Raw genomic sequence first — 20,869 nt, 5'->3', positions numbered from 1 at the left:
AGATGACCCTTAGGGTCCCTTCCGACTCTACAATTCTAGGATTCTGTAAGATCTTGGGGGAACTACGATTCTGTGATCTCAACTACATTGCTTGACTGTAGCGTGCTCTTACAACAATGCACTTGTCCCAGTATGCAAGAAGGAGAAAAACACAGTGGAAATGGAAATGGTATCAACTGTGGACTAAGGCAGGGGCTTTTAAACTGTGGTCTGTGAGTTTCATTTGGGTGGTTTGTGGAAAGGCTGCAGCACCGTCGAATATCTCTGTGCTCCACCCTGGAATTACTTTCCTTGGTGTAATGATGATGAAGGACTAAGAGGCCCAGCAAGGGGTCCACGATTTGCGTTGCAGTGCAGAAACACAAAAATTCTTTTGCTGCGCACAAGTCGGTTGGCTCAGTGGAGACGTCAAGTCGCTAACCTGGCGCCCAGAAATCTCCACGTCATTGCAATTTCACCCGCCCCAGTAGCGACATGCACTCAGCGCCCGGGGAATTCCGAACACTGCATTTATCATATGCACTTAGCGCAGTGGAACCTACTTATGAGCAGATATGTGAAAGTTTAGGAAGTTGGAAGTTGCCGTATCCTGCATCAGACAGTTGGTCCAACAAACTCAGTATTCTCTCCACTGCCGGTCAACAGTATCACTTCCCTTAAACCAGTGGTTCCCAATTGATGGTCCACCGACTGCAGGGGGTTCGCGTAACCCACCCAGGGGTTCCACAGCACCATTCACATAACAAAAACTGCCAGAAAGATTCCAACATTTTCAAAAGTAGGAGTTGCATGGCTTGGCTTTTGAGAAATGGAGGGTCCCCAGTAGAGCTGGACGATAAATCGTCCAAACCTGGCTTGAAATCCATATCGCCATATCTGTTTCATAATTTTTGACCTGGCAACATATCGCGAATTACGATGCGTATGCCAAAACGACGATGCAGGGAAAACCGCGAAGCCAGCCAGTGTCTCTGCCAAGCTCCATCCTTATTCCAGACATTGTGATGTATCGGTATATCGTGGTGTTTTGGTGGTGATATATCACAATGTTTGAAACCAGTTATCGCTGAGCCCTACTGTTCTCCTCCGCATAACTCCACCCTTATTTCAGATGTCGTGATATACTGGTAGATCAGTGTCCTGTTAGAAGGACATCAAATTTGGCAGAGCTGCAGTGCCAGGGAGCTATCACTAGGTGGACACAAAGACCGCAGTATAGCAGAGGTTGGCACAGCATTCTCTTATTTCCAAGTCCTCTGCTAACCACCCAAGTAGCCAAAGGCACCGTTTGCTGCATTTGTGAAGACAGAGTGAGCCTGCTGCGATCACGTGTAATCAGTGGGGAATTTGGCCCCATTAAGGTGTTGGTGCTGTTATTCATTTATCCCATTTATACCCTACATTTCCTCCCGAAAGAGCTCAGTCAAGAACAATTTTGAAAGTCAATCCATGCAACAAAGATCGCTTTGTCCCTTACGAACTCTGCAGTCCCCTTCGGATGATATTCAGAGGCCCTTTTCTGGTTTCCTCCACCTCCACAGCTGTTTAGGTCCCAGCTTGGAACTATGTTGTGTTATGTTGTGTCCCCCTATGTTGTGAGTCCTGCAAGGAAGGGCTGAAAGCACCTAGGTTTGCTGGAAGAGAGGAGATTTGGGGAGGGGGGTGACAGGTGCCTTCAGATAGCTGTTAAGAGCAGGGCGTGTCCTCCGATGCTCCTGGGAACCACTAAGTGGAAGTATCAGGAAAGCAGGTTTTTGGCTCAACATTAGGAAGGACAGTTAACAGAGTGGTGGGACCCCTTTTGCTGGAGATATCTTAGGAGAGGGTTGATGTCAGAGATGCTGTAGCCAAACCTGGCACTGCAGATCCTATACTGAACAAGAGGGTGAACCGGTGTTCGACATTCCCCCGGGACCAAGCACATTTTGTGATTGGCTTGGGTTGAGCTGCGACCATGTGGAGATCTCTGGATGCCAGGTTGGTGACTGAGATCTCCACCCGGCTGGCCCCTCCATCTTTCTTAAGCAAGTCAGCAGAAGAGCTCATTTACTGCATCTTTATCCCACCTTTTCCTCCAAGGATTACATGGTTCACTCTGCTCCTCAGTTAATCCTTACAACAACCCGGTAAGGTAGGTTAAGAGACTGTGACTAACTCCAAACTCATCCAGTGATCTTCATAACTGAGTGTGAATTGGAACTCTGATCTCCCAGCTTCTAGTCCAACCACCACACCACATTAGCCCCCTAGAGTCCTTCTGCTATGTGGCAGCTATATAAATTAAGTAGGTAAATAAATATGGGGAAAGCAAAATGTCCCTTAGAGAAGGATCTGAAAATATTTTCCTCAACATTACTTACTAATAGGGACAGATTTGCAGTATGGTAGACATTCTTGTGGTTGCGTTGTTCTTAATGGGCTTTGCTTATGAATTCATTGAATTAAAATGAGGTATACAGTGGTACCTCGACTTATGAATTTAATCCGTTGCAAATGGACCTTTGTAAGTCGAAAAATTCATAAGTCGAAGCCAATGGGGGGGAATTAAAAAAAATCGTAAGTCAAAAAAATCCTATCTAAAAATGTGTAAGTCGAAAAAATCCTATCTAAACCGCATCCAAAATGGCGGACGGAACTCTGTTCGTAAATCAAAACATTCGCAAGTCGAGTCATTCGTAAGTCGAGGTACCACTGTATACACCTCCCCCCAAATGAATATTTACTTGTGCCGTTTTTTTGTTTTAATGCTGATAAGAGTTGGCAAAAGAATTCAAAGGCAAAGGAAAGGACTGCTCACCTATGGAAGGGCTTCCTGTTCAAAGTAGTGACCAGATGTGTACAGTGAATGACAGTGACCGTCAACAGTGGAAGGAAAGTGATAAGGTCTGCATGGAAACGGTTTTTATTGTGGGGTGGGGAAGACTGGAGGTTGCCCCCTCCTTTCTACAACTTTGGCCACTTTTGGCTGAAAGTCTCACCTCACCTGTGTCCTACGATGCTGGTAAAAGCCTTGAAATCCAGAAATGTCCTCTGCCTTCAGCATCCTTACGCAGAAGAACAGCTTTCCTCCGCTGTGAGGACTGGAGATGATGGAGCTCCCAGTCCAAAACATCTGGAGGGAACCAGCATAAGGAAGGCTGTCATAGAGTCATCATTAGCTGTGTCCTTTACAACCTCACAATTCCATGATGTATGTTACACATTTTTCGGATATCTCATTGACCGTCTTGGGAACTTCAGTCTCAATGTCGTCACTATTGTTTTATCTCAAGGATGGCAGGTTCCACCCAATACCGCTGGACCGATGGCAGGTGTAGTCAAACGTCTGGGAGTCCACAGGTTTTCCAATGCCCCCTCACTACCTGTTTTATTTCTATAAACCAACCTGCACCCAACCAGGTACCTTCTCATTAATTTTGGACTCCCAACATGACTATCCTGGCTGGGCCTGGTGGGAGTTGTAAATCCAAAACATCTGTAGGGAGAGTCCCACTAGTTTCCAGCGAGCTGTGATGGTTATTTTTAAGAGTGGTCTGCAGATTTTAGACTATGTGGTGCGTGCGTGTGTTCCTTCACGTGTAATTGTGTCTGTCTCCCTTTCAGGTTCGGGGACCGCTCGGTTTGAGGTTCTCCGCACGTAGTTCTTCATTAGAACGCTCTGTCTCTTTGTGAGGAGGGAACATCAGCTCACGTTGGAAGGAAGGATTTCATCCCTGCAAGTGGAGAACCCCATGCTTGTTTCCTAGGCAACTGCTCGCAGAATCATTTCGAAGGCTAAAGACTGTTGCACGAAGCAACAGGTTGTGCTAACATCTCCTCCCATCTTCCCCTCCCCGGAAGATCACTTCCACGATCCTCGTGTCGTTTCCAGCGGTGGTCGTGGGTTGTTCTTTTTATACTGGTCTGGAACATAAGGGGATCTCTGCTGGATTTGGAAAATAGATTCCGGGTGATGGAGGATTCCATAGCCACACCTGAACAATCCATCCATTTAATGTCCAAGCTGAATGTTTTTGATGCAACGTGGGCCTGCTATTTGTTGTCTACAGAAGGCCGAAGAGTCTCGTCTCTTCCTAATAACCCTCCCCCTGCTCCTTTGGACTTCTCTTGCTGTGGCTCAGGAGCAGAGACCCGTCACTTCCACCTCCCACAGTGATGTGGCCTCCACTGTGGGTAACTAGTGCACAAGTGTGCCTTTAAAAAACACATAAGTAACCGCTTTCAGCTCATCAGAGAGACGGACACTGTTTGGGGCATGAATAAGCAAGACCTCGGTCCACGGCTGTTGAGGAGATAACATGTTGGAAGTCCCATCATTTTCTGCCATGGTGCAAATGAACCAAAGGTAGGGGATTGAGAAGGTTTTGTGTTCTGGCTTTGCAGGAATCAGGGGAATTGATTTGAAGGGGAAGTCGTAGGAGCAGTCAGGAGCCAGGTGGTTAATAAATTCACACTCCACTCTTCCTCCCAAAGAACACGAATAATAAGACGTCTAGAAATGATGGCAATGCAGATGTAGACTGGGAAAGAGCCTTGCTTAAAAGACTTGTTGGACGAGGCCTTCCATAGGCTTCCAGTAGACCATGGTAGCAGGTAGGAGAGCTGGGGGGGACGGGACATCAGGCCACCAATGAGCCCCTTTGGTTTTAGGGAGCACATGGGTAGAAGAGTCTAAAAGGCCCAAGACACAAATTTTCACAGCCCTCTAGCAGCTGTGGCCGCTCATTTACCAGAAGTACAGTGGTACTTCCGGTTGCGGACGGGATCCATTCCGGAGGTCCGGTCGGATCCCGAGGTTTCTGCAACCTGAGGACTGCTTCTGTGCATGTGTGCGGGGCAGAACTCGGTAAAATACTTCCTGGGTTTGCCGCGCACACATCCCGAAGTTTACGTAACCAGAGGGTTACGTAAATGGAGGCATTACTGTAATGTATTTACCGTTAACTCTGGAAGTGTATCCCTGATTCTGACCAAACGAAACTTCCTGATGTACCTTTTACTCTAGGAAGATACCGAAAACCCTTCCGCTTTGGATGGAGCGGCCAGCCCTGCCCCACTGCTTCCCAGCTGCTGGGGTTCGGGGTTAGGATTATTTGGCCCACTGGTTGCCTTTGTTATTCCTACTGAAATAATTGGGACCAAAGTTGCAACTCGCTTATCCCATTGATTTCAGTGGGACCAAAGTGCAGTAGACGTAACGTCACTCCAGTCCAGCGGTTCCCAAGCTTTTTGAGGCCACCGGCCCCTCGGTTCCATAAACTCATCTCCAGTGCCCCCCCCCCTTATAAAGGTAAGGGGACCCCTGACCATTAGGTCCAGTCGTGACCGACTCTGGGGTTGCGGCGCTCATCTCGCATTATTGGCCGCAGGAGCCGGTGTATAGCTTCCAGATCATGTGGCCAGCATGACTAAGCCGCTTCTGGCAAACCAGAGCAGCACACAGAAACGCTGTTTACCTTCCTGCCAGAGCGGTACCTATTTATCTACTTGCACTTTGAGGTGCTTTCAAACTGCTAGGTTGGCAGGAGCTGGGGCCAAGCAACAGGAGCTCACCCCGTCTCGGGGATTCAAACTGCCAACCTTCTGATCAGCAAGCCCTAGGCTCAGTGGTTTAGACAACAGCGCCACCTGGGTCCCTATTACCCCCCCCTTATAAAAAAAGCATTATTCAGAAGAGCCGTTTACACAGCCTGCAGAAGAAGTTGACGATACAATAAAATCCAAGCGGTGGCAATTGCACATTTATTCAAAATCCAATTGAAGTAATTTAGTTTAATTCGACGGAACTGATAGTATTGATCCAGCTTTTCGAAGTCTGGCAGTCATTTGCACCTCTAGCATCCCCCTGCCTCCCCGCTTGCCTCTTAGTCCCACTCCCTGGGGGGCAGCCCTGCCCACTTTGTGAACCAGTGCTCCAGCCCAGTGTTTCCCAGACTTGGGTCTCCAGCTGTTTCCAGACTACAACTCCCATTATCCCTAGCTAGCAAGACCAGTGGTCAGGGATGATTGGAATTGTAGTTTGAAAACAGCTGGAGACCCAAGTTTGGGAAACTGCTCTAGTCAAATAGATTTCAAGGTCCTTCTTCAGCCTATTTCCTCCTTGCAATTTGAAAATAGGAAGCGTGGAAGTAGAATGAATTATGAGAAAAGACAGCAACTAGAGATGTGCATTTATGGAATCCCTTGACTGGCGAAGGCCTGGAGAGCTTTCCCAACTGCTTGGCTGACTGCCACTGCTGCTTTTCCTTGTTTTGTTTTGTCAATGTTTCCTGGTTTTGTTTCATTTATTCTTATGCAAGTATTGATTTCTGTGGAAAGGCAGCCGGTCTCTCTAAACGGTAACAACAAAGGCAATAATTCTGAATGCGGATTTTGGCGTCTGTGACTCAGAATGTGATGCGTTGAGGGACTATTCACTTGCTAGTTTTCTGGGGAGAAATCTCAAACAGGTACAAGTCTCAGGTGTGCACACATTCCTCCTGCTGTCCAGGGAGAGAAAAGTAGCCGCTGTGTTGAAATACGCCGTGTTTATTTGAGCATGCTGTCTCCTTGATCACCCATTCGAAACCTCCCTTTCTTTCCAGGGACAGTTTGTTCTTATTTAAGAGTGAAGACAGAATTGCCATTGGGAGGTGGCTCAATAGTGCTGTCCCTGCCCTTCAAACAAACAAACACACATCTCTCTGCTCTGGGTTGAATATTGCGGGCTCTTGGCAACTTAGTCAAGCTTGAGGTGGAGAAAAAACATTGTGTCGGGTGCCTGTTGGCCAGCACCTGTGACATCACCAACACAGTTTCCCCTCCATCTTTAGAGCAACGGTTTTTAGAATGCTTGGGATTGTGTGCATGTGTACTGTATACAACTAGGAGCAGCAAGGAGGGGAGCGGCTTATATTCAGGGTTTTTCTTTACTTTTTTGCCCTCCAATTTTAAAGGTGTGGCTTATATTGGGGTGTGGCTTATATTCGGGCCAATACGGTAAGAACATAACAAGAGACCAGTAGCCCATCTATTCCATTATCTTGTTCTCACAGTGTATACCTAAGGGTGTAGGTCAGTATACAAATTTAATACATAATAATAAATAAAAATAACCAGGTGTCTATAGCAAAACGCATAAGCAAGACCTGAGCACAGTAGCCCTCTCCCCCCAGCAACTGAGATGTACTGTCTCCAACAGCAGAAACAGGACACAACTATTATGGCTAGCAGCCATTCATAACCTTATCCTTTATGAATTCGTCAAATCTTATTTTGAAGCCATCCTTCTTACTTCTGTGAAGGAGGAAGTGAAGCTGCTTCTCTTCCTTTCTGTCTCTCGCTCTGCGCCACGTAACTGAGCAGCATGGGCATGTCTGAACTCGCTCCAAGTTCAGGCTGCATGCTTGAAACTGCATTCCGTATTTTGCACCCGAGTATTCTACCTGTGTTTTCCTTGCTGCTGCATGGAGCAATGCATGAACAAACCTTTGGGTTTTGTAAGTAAAGCTTTTGTCTGTTCATTGCCAGGGGCTGTAAGCAAACGAAGCAGGATCTGAAAAAGGTTCTAACAACCTGTATTCCATGCTATACTGCTGTCTGCCGGGGGCTCTCTCCCACTGAAGAGTGTGCAAACCCCATTCTTTTGAATCTAGGTGCCCAGTCAATTTTTAAATTAATTTTCCACACGTGGGTCAGATCTATTTTCCACCTCCACATAAAAACACGCAGTGTCGCACAGCTAAGTCTCCTTGTCCAGCTGGGTGCTGCTTGCAAATAGGACCAATTCCTCTGACACAAAAAGCCAGAAAAACAAACCCCAAAGCCGCAATATGGTTCACTCACTGTGAAGAACCTTTCACTTGCCATTAAGATGACACCTCTGGCTTAATAATAAAGTGATTTATTGCTCCGCTGCTTCTGAGCATCTTTCCGATGGGAGATGAAGCTTCTTGTTCTCTTCCCTTTCCTCCCCCCGCCCAAAAGAAGATGTTAGATGTTTTAAAAGGCAACAGAATGTGTATGTTGCAATGTGCAGTGTGTTTAATTTACGATCTCCTGCTTCTTGCGGCAGTTAAACAGTGTGAGTGGGTGGGGAAGACATATCCTCGGGAGGAAGAGGGCTGCTAAATCATTCCGACTGGTGTAGTGATTCAGTCTGCTGGCGACTTGTTGAAAGTCTTCTCTGCACGCTTGTTTCAGCTTACGAGAAATCGATCCCATATGCATGAGTAAACCGTCTCCGCAACAGGGGCACGAATGCTTAAGATACGGCTCTGTGTACTCTCCCTCTTAAACAGAAGCAACGCCTGCTCTCTGCAGAAGAAAACACATGTCACTGAAGCTGGCTTGATCTTCCCCACTGCTTCTCCATTAAAATCCAGTTATGAGCCACTGTGGTCTGCTGGGTGCAGCTTTACATTTGGTCCTGGAGTAGGGGTGGGCAAGCTGTGGCCTCTCAATGTTCTTGTACTTTAGTTCCCATAAGCTTCGGTGTCAGGAATAAATCGCACAGAGCAAGTGAAGTTAACTCTTTATTAGAAGAAACAAGGTCTGCTCAGGAGTGCCAGGCCTATTGAGCACAGCAAGTCTTCTTGGTAGGTCTTGCCCCCATGAGGCAGTTGTGGAGCTGATGGTCTCTGCCTTCCCACAGTTGCCTAAATCTCTTCTTCCCCTGGGCCCTTCCCAAGCAATCTGAAACTCTGCCACTGCGTCTGTGTTTCTGCTCTTCCCTCTTCATACCTCTCGTGGTCCTGGGAGTGAGAGCAGCTTGTTCCCAGGTTTGATCTCCGTCATCTCTCCAGGATGTCCACTACCTGAAACGATGGAGAGGTACTGCCAGTCAGTGTAGTCAGTACTGAGCTGGATGGGCCCAGTGGTTTGATTTAGTACTGTATGTTCCTATTATGACAGGCTTTTGCTCAAATAGTGCCTTCTTGACTGTCCTATGTGTGCACCGAGTTGAAATAGCTGGGAGATTCCCTTTGGATGATTCCCTTACAGTTGTGTGACTCTTACTAGGGAAAGTTCAACCTGGAAGAGGGCACTTTCTGGAGGAGCTACAAAACATGGAGCTAGCGTTTATAAAGGTAAAGGGGCCCCTGACCATCAGGTCCAGTCGTGCCCGACTCTGGGGTTGCGGCGCTCATCTCGCTCTATAGGCCGAGGGAGCCGGCGTTTGTCCGCAGACAGCTTCCGGGTCATGTGGCCAGCATGACAAAGCTGCTTCTGGTGAACCAGAGCAGCGCACGGAAATGCCATTTACATTCCTGCCGGAGCGGTCCCTATTTATCTACTTGCACTTTGATGTGCTTTCGAACTGCTAGGTGGGCAGGAGGGAGCTAGCGTTTAATGACCTGGATTAAGCAGGTGTGGGGTAACAGTTATATTTTAACACCTGTGCTTTGTTCTTGTTTCTTTTCTTCTTTTTTAAAAAAGGTACTCACCTGCCCTGAGCCCTTGGCAAGGGGCAGGATAGAAAACAATTGAAATACGATTCGTCACCTTCAATTTATATCGGAATGATTGGGCTAAATCATGGCTTTGAGGGTTGTAGATTTTGGCCTGGATCCCACATAAAGCTAAACCATGGTTTAGTGTTACAAGGGCAAGCCACGGTGAACTGTGGACTCCCCCACCCATCTCTGGGGGAGGTGGAGGAGATCAGAAGCTTCTGTTTTGAATTGATCACAGTTTAGCGTTAGTATTATGTTGATGCCTGTATTGCAGGATTTCTGTAACCGTGATTACAGAAAACAAGCCAACTTTGTAAACCATGGTTTGATGTTAGCCTGTTTCGACTAACTGTAATTAAGGCTAACCATGGCTTGTCTGGGTTCGGATTAAGATGGCAAGCTGTGGTTAATCTAAAATTGAAGCAAAAGCTTCTGAGCTCTTGGGGAGGGCAGCTCACAAGAGTGTGAGGCTCACTGCAGCTCATCCTTGTAATTTAAAGACCATTCAACTTTATGCAGCCATAGCAAGCTTAGATCTAGGTTTGGGGTTCTCAAAACATTTCAGAAAACCTGACTGTTCTATAACCATCTGAAACAAACAGTGCAGTGGAGATGTGGGTTGTCAAGTGTGCAAGACCCTCTTCAGTCTCCTGATATTCCAAGATATTCTGGTTCTTCAAAATATGTACTTGTGTGTACGGCATTGAACGTCATAAGCGTGTGTCTGTGTGCGTGGGCTTGCACATGGTACACAATGTAACGAACGCATCTAATCTTCGCAGGTATGCTTTGAAGATTGATTCCTGAGCAGCCTCTTTTGGCGATTGTATGCTACTTGTCTCTTGAAGGATGAGGAGCGCATGTATAGAAATGTCATGGGTTTCGTGAAGTGCTGCAGATTATTATTTGGTGTGTGAGTTGCTGTTTGCGTTCCCTGACCCCCCCCCTGTCCCTGGTGAAGTGCTTCTCCCCCTCCTCAAAAGGCTAAGGTGGGATTCGGAAGGGCGTTTGTTCCCGGCAATAAAGGAGATTGATGGAGTTGTTCTGATTAAACTGAAAATCGGCACCAGTGTGTGTGTCTGTGTGCATGAAGCAGCGGAAGGAACGGCTCATATTACATATCTTTGTGCATAATAAAATGGTTCTTAGGGGTGGGTGGGAGAAATCAAACACTCTGTCCACGAGGCCTTGAAGGGTCAGTTCCTAGGGTCAGTTCCTAGGGTCACTAAGGAGTGCTTCAAATGACCCAATGTGCCAGCTTTGAAAATGGACACAGGTGTTCCCTTGATCTCTCAACCCATCTCTCCCGTTTAATTGTTGCGTTGTTTTAATGGGATTGATTGATAGCACATTTTAGTTTGCATTTTAGTGTTTTGTTGTGTTCAACTGTGGATATTTATATTTAGTGTTTGTGTAATTGGTTTTTTTTTAAAATAGATACAGGATACACTTGTGAAAGACTTAGAAACCTATTTGGACATTGTTGTTGTTTAGTCGTTTAGTTGTGTCCGACTCTTCGTGACCCCATGGACCATAGCATGCCAGGCACTCCTGTCTTCCACTGCCTCCCGCAGTTTGGTCAAACTCATGTTCGTAGCTTCAAGAACACTGTCCAACCATCTCGTCCTCTGTCGTCCCCTTCTCCTTGTGCCCTCCATCTTTCCCAACATCAGGGTCTTTTCCAGGGAGTCTTCTCTTCTCATGAGGTGGCCAAAGTATTGGAGCCTCAGCTTCACGATCTGTCCTTCCAGTGAGCACTCAGGGCTGATTTCCTTCAGAATGGATAGGTTTGATCTTCTTGCAGTCCATGGGACTCTCAAGAGTCTCCTCCAGCACCATAATTCAAAAGCATCAATTCTTCGGCGATCAGCCTTCTTTATGGTCCAGCTCTCACTTCCATACATCACTACTGGGAAAACCATAGCTTTAACAATACGGACCTTTGTCGGCAAGGTAATGTCTCTGCTTTTTAAGATGCTGTCACTGGCTCTGGCTCCCCATCTGGGCTGTAGGCTCCATCCCAGCCCATCTTTTGACTTATTAATTTATATACCATTTGGACATGAAGTGGTATATAAATTAATAAGTCAAAAGATGGGCTGGGATGGAGCCTACAGCCCAGATGGGGAGCCAGAGCCAGTAATGAAGCTCATGCCATGGAGCAGGATGCCCTCTGGATGTTGTTGGACTCCAACCCCCATCAGCCCCAGCCAGCATGGCCAGCAGTCAGGAATGATGGGAATTGGAGTCTGGCAGCACTTATAGAATCATGGAATTGTACAGCTGGAAGGGACTCTGAGGATCACCTATCCCAACCCCCTGCAATGCAGGAATCTCAGCTAAAGCATCCGTGGCAGATGACCATCCAACCTCTGCTTAAAAACCTCCAAGGAAGGAGAGCCCACCACCACTGTTTGAAACTCCCATTGTTCTAGGCACAGTTTGCGACAGGGAATTTCATTAGCACAAGCAGTTTCTTAGCTCTGGGCACAGTACTGCCTCTAAGATTTCAGATTAAAACTGCAGAGTGGAAGGAAAGGAGGACCTTTTTCTGCCTCCCCAGCCACTCTCTGAAGACTGGAGAAGAGACCCTCTTAAGAATATTAGGAGGGCGGACGGGCAGGGGAAGGACTATAGACCATGTGAAAAAGGAATATAATATTTTAGCTGGAAGTTCATTCATTTTCAGCTTTATATTCTTGTTATAAAACAGTGTGCCTAGACATTCCATTGCTGTGCCCATAACCTAGGTTTGAGGTACCATTTAGCTCCTAGCATTCATATCTCAGTTTCTAACCCTGTCCACCACCTCCTGAAGAAGACTGTTCCACTGTCAAGCAGCTCTTACCATCAGAAAGTTCTTGTAACTTCAAGCCATTGGTTTGGGCACAGCATGGGCTACCTCTCATCATGGAGGTTATGACAGGATAAAGCTGAGGATCAAGGGAATGTGAGGGATCCAAATGAGTAGCAGGGGTGCCATATTCTAGTGGTCCAATGCCAGATTCCATGAAAGAGGAGGCAAGGCTGGTGAAAAGTTTCAGCACCACGGATAGCTCCAAGTGAGCCACTTGCTCCAGCGAAGGCTATGAGAAGCCTTTTTGATTTCCTACTCTCAGACTTCCTCTCTCACACTCCACCTCACTCTAGAATCTTCTCTAGACCCCACAGCCTGAAGATGGACACCCCTCCCCTGTTTCCTGCCCTCCAGTCGTGCACTCCCTGCACAGCTGGACTGCTGAGGTTCTGGGAGAATAATAGAATCATAGAGTTCGAAGAGACCACAAAGGCCATCCAGTCCAACCCCCTGCCAAGCAGGAAACACTATCAAAGCATTCCTGACAGATGGCTGTCAAGCTTCTGCTTAAAGACCTCCAAAGAAGGAGATTCCACCACACTCCTTGGCAGCAAATTCCACTGCCGAACAGCTCTTACTGTCAGGAAGTTCTTCCTAATGTTTAGGTGGAATCTCCTTTCTTGTAGTTTGAATCCATTGCTCCGTGTCCGCTTCTCTGGAGCAGCAGAAAACAACCTTTCTCCCTCCTCTATATGGCATCCTTTAATATATTTGAACATGGCTATCATATCACCCCTTAACCTTCTCTTCTCCAGGCTAAACATGTCCAGCTTCCTAAGCCGTTCCTCATAAGGCATCGTTTCCAGGTCTTTGACCATTTTGGTTGCCCTCCTCTGGACACGTTCCAGCTTGTCAGTATCCTTTTTGAACTGTGGTGCCCAGAACTGGAGACGGTACTCCAGGTGAGGTCTGACCAGAGATACAGTGGTACTATTACTTCCCTTCTAGATGCTATACTCCTATTGATGCAGCCCACCAGAGGCATCTGCTTTCTCCTGTGCAAAGGAAGATGCCTGTGAGGGCCCAGATTCTGGCTCTACAGATATAGGAGGTTCTTCTGGGGGCTCTTGTTCCTTAGTCTCAGTTGTCTCCTGATATTTATTAATTCATTTATTGCGTTTCTACCCCACTTTCTTCTCCGAGAAGCTCAAGGTGGGATACATGGTTCTCCGCCTGCCTCGTTTAATCCCTCACAACAAACCTGCGAGGTAGGTTAGACTGATGGAATGCTGTGACTGGCCCAAGCTGCCCCCCCCCGTGAGCCTTACATGGCCAAGTGGGGAGCTGAACCATGGTCTGCCAGGTCCTAGCCCGACACTCTAACCACTACACCACCATGCCAGCTCTCTTCAGTGGCAAGCTCAGAGGCCTGCACCTGGTCTGCCTCCTTCGCTGGAGAGCCTGCTTGGATCTTGACTGCTGCTGGACTCTGGGGTCATGACAAGGAAAGGGGAAAGGTGGCAAAGGATTGGCCTTGTAGGTACTAAAGGGCAGCAGGCTAGATAGTGGCTCTGGCAATCCTGTTTATTAACATTTTCCTGGCTTGAGAGGCCACAACACCCGTGGCAATTTCAGAAGATGATATCTGAAGAAGTATCAGATATCAGATGGGTATCTGAAGAAGTGGGCATGCATGCGAAAGCTTATACCAAGAACAAACTTAGTTGGTCTCTAAGGTGCTACTGGACAATTAAATAAATAATTTATACCCCGTCCATCTGGCTGGGTTTCCCCAGCCACTCTGGGCGGCTTCCAACAGACATTAAAATACAACAATCTATTAAACATTAAAAGCTTCCCTAAACAGGGCTGCCTTCAGATGTCTTCTAAAAGTCTGGTAGCTGTTTATCTCTTTAACATCTGGTGGGAGGGCGTTCCACAGGGTGGGTGCCACTACCAAGAAGGCCCTCTGCTTGGTTCCCTGTAGCTTGGCTTCTCGTGGCGAGGGAACCGCCAGAAGGCCCTCAGTGCTGGACCTCAGTGTCTGGGCAGAACGATGGGGGTGGAGATGCTTCTTCAGGTATACTGGACCGATGCCATTTAGGGTTTTAAAGTTCAGCACCAACACTTTGAATTGTGCTCGGAAACGTGCTGGAAGCCAATGTAGGTCTTTCAAGACCGGGGTTACGTGGTCTCGGCGGCCGCTCCCAGTCACCAGTCTAGCTGCCGCATTCTGGATTAATTGCAGTTTCCAGGTTGCCTTCAAAGGTAGCCCCACGTAAAGCGCAATGCAGTAGTCCAAGCGGGAGATAACCAGAGATTGCACCACTCTGGCAAGACAGTCTGTGGGCAGGTAGGGTCTCAGCCTACATACCAGATGGAGCTGCCCTGGACACAGAATTGACCTGCGCCTCCATGGACAGCTTTGAGTCCAAAATGACTCCCAGTCTGCGCATCTGGTCCTTCAGGGGCACAGTTACCCCATTCAGGACCAGGGAGTCCCCCACACCTGCCCGCCTCCTATCTCCCAAGAGCAGTACTTCTGTCTTGTCAGGATTCAACCTCAATCTGTTGGCCGCCATCCTTCCTCCAACTGCCTCCAGACACTCACACAGGACCTTCACCGCCTTCACTGCCGCTATATATCGACTGCATCTGACCAACACGGGTACCTACCTGAATCATCTTAAACTATTCACCTAATATATGGGGCTTGACAATCGGTCAACGTAAATGGATTCTCATCTGCAAAAAGATTGTTATTGACACATTGGAAGGACAAAACATGACCTCCTTTGAGTAATGGATAGATAATAGAATCATGGAATCTTAGAGCTGAAAGGGACTCAAAGGTTCTCTAGTCCAACCCTCTGCAATGCAGGAATCTCAGCTAAAGCATCCATGACAGGTGGCCGTCCAACCTCTGCTTTAAATCCTCCAAGGAAAGAGAGTCCACCACCTCTCGCGGGAGTCTGTTCCACTCCCGAACAGCTTTTACCGTCAGAAGGTTTTTTCTGAATGTTTAGTCAGAATCTCCTTTCTTGTAACTTGAAGCCATTAGTTCAAGTCCTACCTTCCAGAGCAGAAGAAAACAAGCATGTTCTATCTTCCATGTGACAGCCCTTAAGATATTTGAAGATGGCTATCATATCTCCTCTCAGTCTCCTCTTTTCCAGGCTAAGCTAAGCTCCTTCAAGCATTCCCCGTAAGGTCAGACCCTTGATCATCTTGGTTGCCCTCCTCACACATTCCAGCTTGTCAACGTCCTTAAACTGTGGTGCCCAGAATTGGACACAGTATTCCAGGTGTGGTCTGAACAAAGCAGAATGCACCCTATGAATGAATCGCTTTCAGGCGAAGATATACATGGACATACAGTGGTGCCTCGCTAGACGAATGCCCTGTAAGACAATTTTTTCACTTAACGAAGAGATTTTTCAAGCGGAGGTTGCCTCACAAGACGAATTCGTTTTGTGAAAAATTCATCTAGCGAATTGCGGTTTCCCATAGGAATGCATTGAAATTCAATTAATGTGTTCCTATGGGCAAAATAATAATAATAATAATCATAAACATTCAATGCATTCCTATGGGATTCGCTAGACGAATTTTTCGTTATACGAATTGACCCGTGGAACGAATTAAATTCGTCTAGCGAAGCACCACTGTATGTAATGATGTTTGGAACATATTTGTTGAAACCATAGTGAGCCATGGTTTCATGGGTCTTGAGCGAAACAATTCGTTTATCCATTTACATACTGTATAGTTTTGTAACAGTAACTATATTTGACAGTTATTTTGTTTTTCTTGTTTTAAAAATGTTTTTTCATGTTTCCTCTTTTCCCTTTTTCTAATTTTTAATATACTTTTAATTTATACTATAATAATCTCAATAAAATATAAACATAATACATTAAAAGAAGAACAACAGCGAAACTCTTGGTAAAGAGCTAGAAGACTGGAGTGACACACATCCCTGAGCTTCTGGAACCAAACTGAAAGCCACACTGGGATGTACTAGAAATCCTCTTAACTGAGTCATAATTGCTACCGCCTGCTTTCCCCACTCCCAACCCACGTCATGTTGATGGTCCAACTGCACCTCATTGCTGTCCCCTTCCTCCTCCGTTCCTAATACTGCCTTGGTGAGCTATTAAAGTAATAGTGGATAGTTCCATTCTCAGAACAAAGGAACCCACGATTCATGTTTCACTAGTAAAATATTCATAATGGTAATGGCTTAGATTACTCTTTCTTGATGGTTCTCACTTGAATGAGAGGAATTTGTACCGTATGTGTTCTGGTTGAGTGGTTAAAAAAAAAATCAATGTCAATAAATAACTATGACTCAAAGTTCTTCTTAAAGCCACAGCTTTCCTAAGCAGGAGTAAGTTTCCCCAGAGTAGGTGTGAGCAGTTGGCTTGAGATGATGACCTCCATGATCGCCCTTTTTTCGTAGCAGTTGCATGTACGTCGATAGAGCCATGTTTATCCCAGGTAAAAAGGTAAAGGTAAAGGGACCCCTGACCATTAGGTCCAGTCGTGACCGACTCTGGGGTTGCGGCGCTCATCTCGCGTTATTGGCCGAGGGAGCCGGCGTACAGCTTCCAGGCCATGTGGCCAGCATGACAAAGCAGCTTCTGGCGAACCAGAGCAGCACATGAAAACGCAGTTTACCTTCCCGCTGTAGCGGTACCTATTTATCTACTTGCACTTTGACATGCTTTCGAACTGCTAGGTTGGCAGGAGCTGGGACCGAGCAACAGGAGCTCACCCCATCACAGGGATTCGAACAGCCGACCCTCTGATCAGCAAGCCCTAGGCTCAGTGGTTTAACCCACAGCGCCACCTGGGTCCCTTATCCCAGGTAGTTCGGCTTATTTATTTATCTATTTCATAAAATTTCTACACTGATTGATGTGACAAAACAACAGCAACCAAACGCCACGAAGCAGTTTACAAACAGATGGAGCAATAAAACCGAGGGGAAAATTACAGCGGTGGTTTAAAAAATGCAAAAAGTTCAGTACTAAAACCAGGTCAAAGTGCACACCCACTTTCTAAGCATCTGGGTCGGCTTGCCTAAACAAGAATGTTTTTTAGCAGGTCCCGAAAAGATTACGGTGAAAGCACCTGCTTGATCTCAAGAGGCAGGGAGTTCCAAAGTGCACCGAACAATCGTATTGTTACACATGTGGAATGGGTATTGTGTGGCACCTGTAGTAGAGGCAACAACCCTTTTGCGGTCCCTAAGGCGGTTGGATGGCGCCTTGTCCACCTCCTTCCGGCGACTCCTGCAGCCAAGTTGGTGCCAAACATCTTGCTCTGCTTTCCTTTGGATCCCATCAGTGAGGCCGAGAGAGGGGTCTTGTCATCTGGGCAGCCCAGGACCTCCAAGCACACTGCCCAGGCTTGCGCCCCGGGGTGGTCACTTCGGTGCTTCTGACGCAGCGGTTTTGCTTCACCCCCAGATGTGCACTCCATTGTCTCTTGAGACAGACAAATGCCAACAACTACAACTATTATTATGCTCCGTAAAGTATGTTATTACTGGGGTTTTCTGCCACCATGGTAGGGGAAGAATGAGGACCAGTGAGCTTTTCTCTCCAGGAAACTGGTGGTTTTTTTTTGAGGGACCCCATAGATTTCCTCCAAATGCCATCTGGATACGATTCCCCAGTGCCACTTAATGCGCAGCCGTCTTATTGCTGGCAGACACAAACTGATGAAATAATTGTTTGTTTCATTTTGCGTTTTGTTGATTTGCTTGCTATCTGCTCTCAGCAAAGCTGCAGTTTTGTTTTCCAATTGTCCTCCCACAGGTGGCCTTGCCTGCTGATGGGAAACTGCAGTCTGAACAATTAGATGTGCGTATTGGCGTTTATATATATTTAGGAAGAGTTGCCTTCAGAATGTGCTGTGTGAAATGGTGCGAGTGGAGAGAACACTTCGTAGCAATTTCTAGATTGGTATGAACAACGCCGTTTGATTGTTGTCGTTTGTATACATGTTTCCTCAGCTGCGCTTTAAAAAAGTATTTCTTTCATTAAAGTGCATTATCTGTTTTCTCATACTCAGTGTGCAGAGGGACCAGCCTATTGGAGCTTTTGTTGTCAGAACAGGAGTGTGTAAAGCCAGGAAAAATAAATCTTATACCTTATTTATGTACATTTATATACAATCTCTCTCTCTCTCTCTCTCTCTCTCTCTCTCTCTCTCTCTCTCTCTCTCTCTCTTAGAGAACTTGTGGTACCTTTCATCTTCCTGTCAGAAAGGAAAGGCATTCTGCACATGGCCAGGGGTACTTTGCCATTAGAATACCCTCTCCACGAACACACCCCATTTTTTCATTTGGGACAAAGGCTACGTTGGTTCCATTGGTGGAGTTTAACTCCTAGACACACAGGCACACACTGTGTCTTACTGTAGGCAGGATCGGTTGCAGAGACCTTTGACCGATCCATTTGTAAGGGACCAAGGAATGAAGGCCGTAACCAGAAAAACTGAGTTGCCCCACCTCTCAGATCCAGAGTAAATTACACAGGATTTAAACCCCAACATAATTGATGATGATGATAAGCAATAGAACACCAGACATTAAAAAATTTCCCTAACAGGGCTGCCTTCAGTTATCCTCTGAAAGTCAGATAGTTGTTTCTTTCCTTCACATCTGACAGGACGGCGTTCCCCAGGGTGGGCGCCACCACTGAGAAGGCCCTCTACCTGGTTCCCTGTAGCTTCACTTCCTGCAGTGAGGGAACCGCCAGAAGACCCTTGGAGCTGAATCTCAGTGTCTGGGCTGAACGATGAGGGTGGAGACACACCTTCAGGTATATTATCACGAGAGCCAATGGAAGGTGCTTCAAGGGGTGAATCCAAACAACTGCGTTTGGAGCACCCAGGTGAGCTCTCTGGGGCACAAGGCTGGGCAGTGTGCATGGAGATCCTGGGCTGCCCAGGCAGCAAGAACCCCCCCCCTAGACCTCCAAAGGAAAGCAGAGCAATATGTTTGGCCAGTCTCACCCGTGGAGCGCTAAAACCTAGGAGAAGCGTTTGTGGCTCTGTGAATTCCTGTTCCTCAAACACGTGAGAGCACAAAAGCACATGTACACTGTGGTAGCCGGGGAACGTTGCTTTGCTTGCAGAGAGCCAGTTTCCATGGCGATGGAGCCCTTGATGGAGTTGTAATAAGCTGAACGCATCTTGCTCCCACCTCCTTTATTTGCCGTCAATCAGGAACGGCGACTTTGCCAGGAAGGTTCACCCCCCTCTCTTTGCTTGCTTTTTTGGCGGTGGTTTCCATAGAATTTCGTTCCATCTCTTTTCTCCCAGCCCACTGCCTTTTCTCTCTCCACTCCCCGGCACCCGCTGCCCATGTCAGGTTTCAATGTCGGCACTCAAGTGTTAACGTGGCGTCCAAAAAAACGGCGCAGCCTAATTGAAATTCCTTCTCCCCGTTTTGCCTTTTGCTGTGTCAAAAGAGATGCTTAAGGATTCCGCAAGCGTTTCCCCCCCAGGAAAAGTGTGTGTGTTTGCATGTAGAAATCTCTGCAAACCGTTTGCATACTGAGCACCAGCTGCTGATTCCAGTCGGTGTTTATATCCCGTTTCACTTATTGGAGGGGGGGGGGGGAGATATGTAGAGTCCAGTTTCCCAACATTTATATTGAGGTAATATTTATTTTTATTTATACCACCAGTCGTGCCCTCAAAACACTCACTCTCTTGCAAACCTGTGTATGTCAGAACTGAATGCATGCCTTCCTGCTCCTGGTGCATGGGCAAAAAATAATTCTGGCACGGCTTTCCCTCCCCCAGTTCTGAGCAAGGCAGAAGCTATCGTGACGGAACCAGCCTCTGCTTAGACTAGGAAACTTGTGGTCAGTTGGGTTCGGGTTTACATGGCAAAATGACGAGGCTCTGGGGCAGGCATGTCAAACATGCGGCCCTCCAGATGTTTTGGCCTACAACTCCCATGATCCCTAGCTAGCAGGACCAGTGGTTGGGGAAGATGGGAATTGTAGTCCAAAACATCTGGAGGGCCGCAGGTTTGACATGCCTGCTCTGGGGGATGCAGCCACACTCCTTCAGGTGGGATTTAGATTTGGGATTGTGTGGTGACAGTAAATTAAGAGCTCTCGCACAAGAAACCCGATTATGTCCCCCTGCTCCAAGCTGGACATTTTTGCAGTAAGGAAAGTAGTGGAGAAACCGCACTGGGAAATGTGGGTTAACATTTGCTTGATGCAACGTCGTGTGACCTCCCTGAAGGCAGATCAAAAGGAATGCTGCATTGATAGTGCAGATGAATGAGGATGAATGATCAGTAAACAACTTGTCTGGACGCAGCCTGGGACACTTGCATTTAATTGCTTTGGGATAAATCAGGGCCCATTGACTTGGCAAAATGATGAGAATGTGGATTGCCTTTCTTCTTGGGGTGAAGGTTGTTGTGAAATGTATCCCCCCCCCCCCCGGTGAGAATGGCACACACTCCTGGTATGCCCCGCAGAGGACCTTACGGTCCACAAACAATAACACCTTGGAGGTCCCGGGCCTCAAGGAGGTAAGACTGGCCTGTATGAGGGCCAGGGCCTTTTCGGCTGTGGCCCCGGCCTGGTGGAACATTCTGTCG

General features: G+C 47.1%; 1 long non-coding RNA gene across 3 annotated transcripts in view; it reads left to right on the top strand.

Moving 5' to 3' along the window:
* LOC118091262 (uncharacterized) overlaps positions 1 to 20,869 on the top strand; it is an 86,330-nt gene that overhangs the window by 17,824 nt on the left and 47,637 nt on the right. For all 3 annotated transcript variants that reach the window (XR_009558230.1, XR_009558231.1, XR_009558232.1), the window contains exon 2: positions 3,604 to 20,869. This exon is cut by the window's right edge. This is a non-coding gene — a long non-coding RNA (uncharacterized LOC118091262). The remainder of the gene's footprint in view (positions 1 to 3,603) is intronic.

This window comes from Zootoca vivipara, chromosome 10 (assembly GCF_963506605.1).
Source record: "Zootoca vivipara chromosome 10, rZooViv1.1, whole genome shotgun sequence".
Classification (NCBI taxonomy): Eukaryota; Metazoa; Chordata; class Lepidosauria; order Squamata; family Lacertidae; genus Zootoca; species Zootoca vivipara.
Note: the sequence above shows the minus strand (reverse complement) of the source record. Positions and strands in the feature narration are given on the sequence as shown.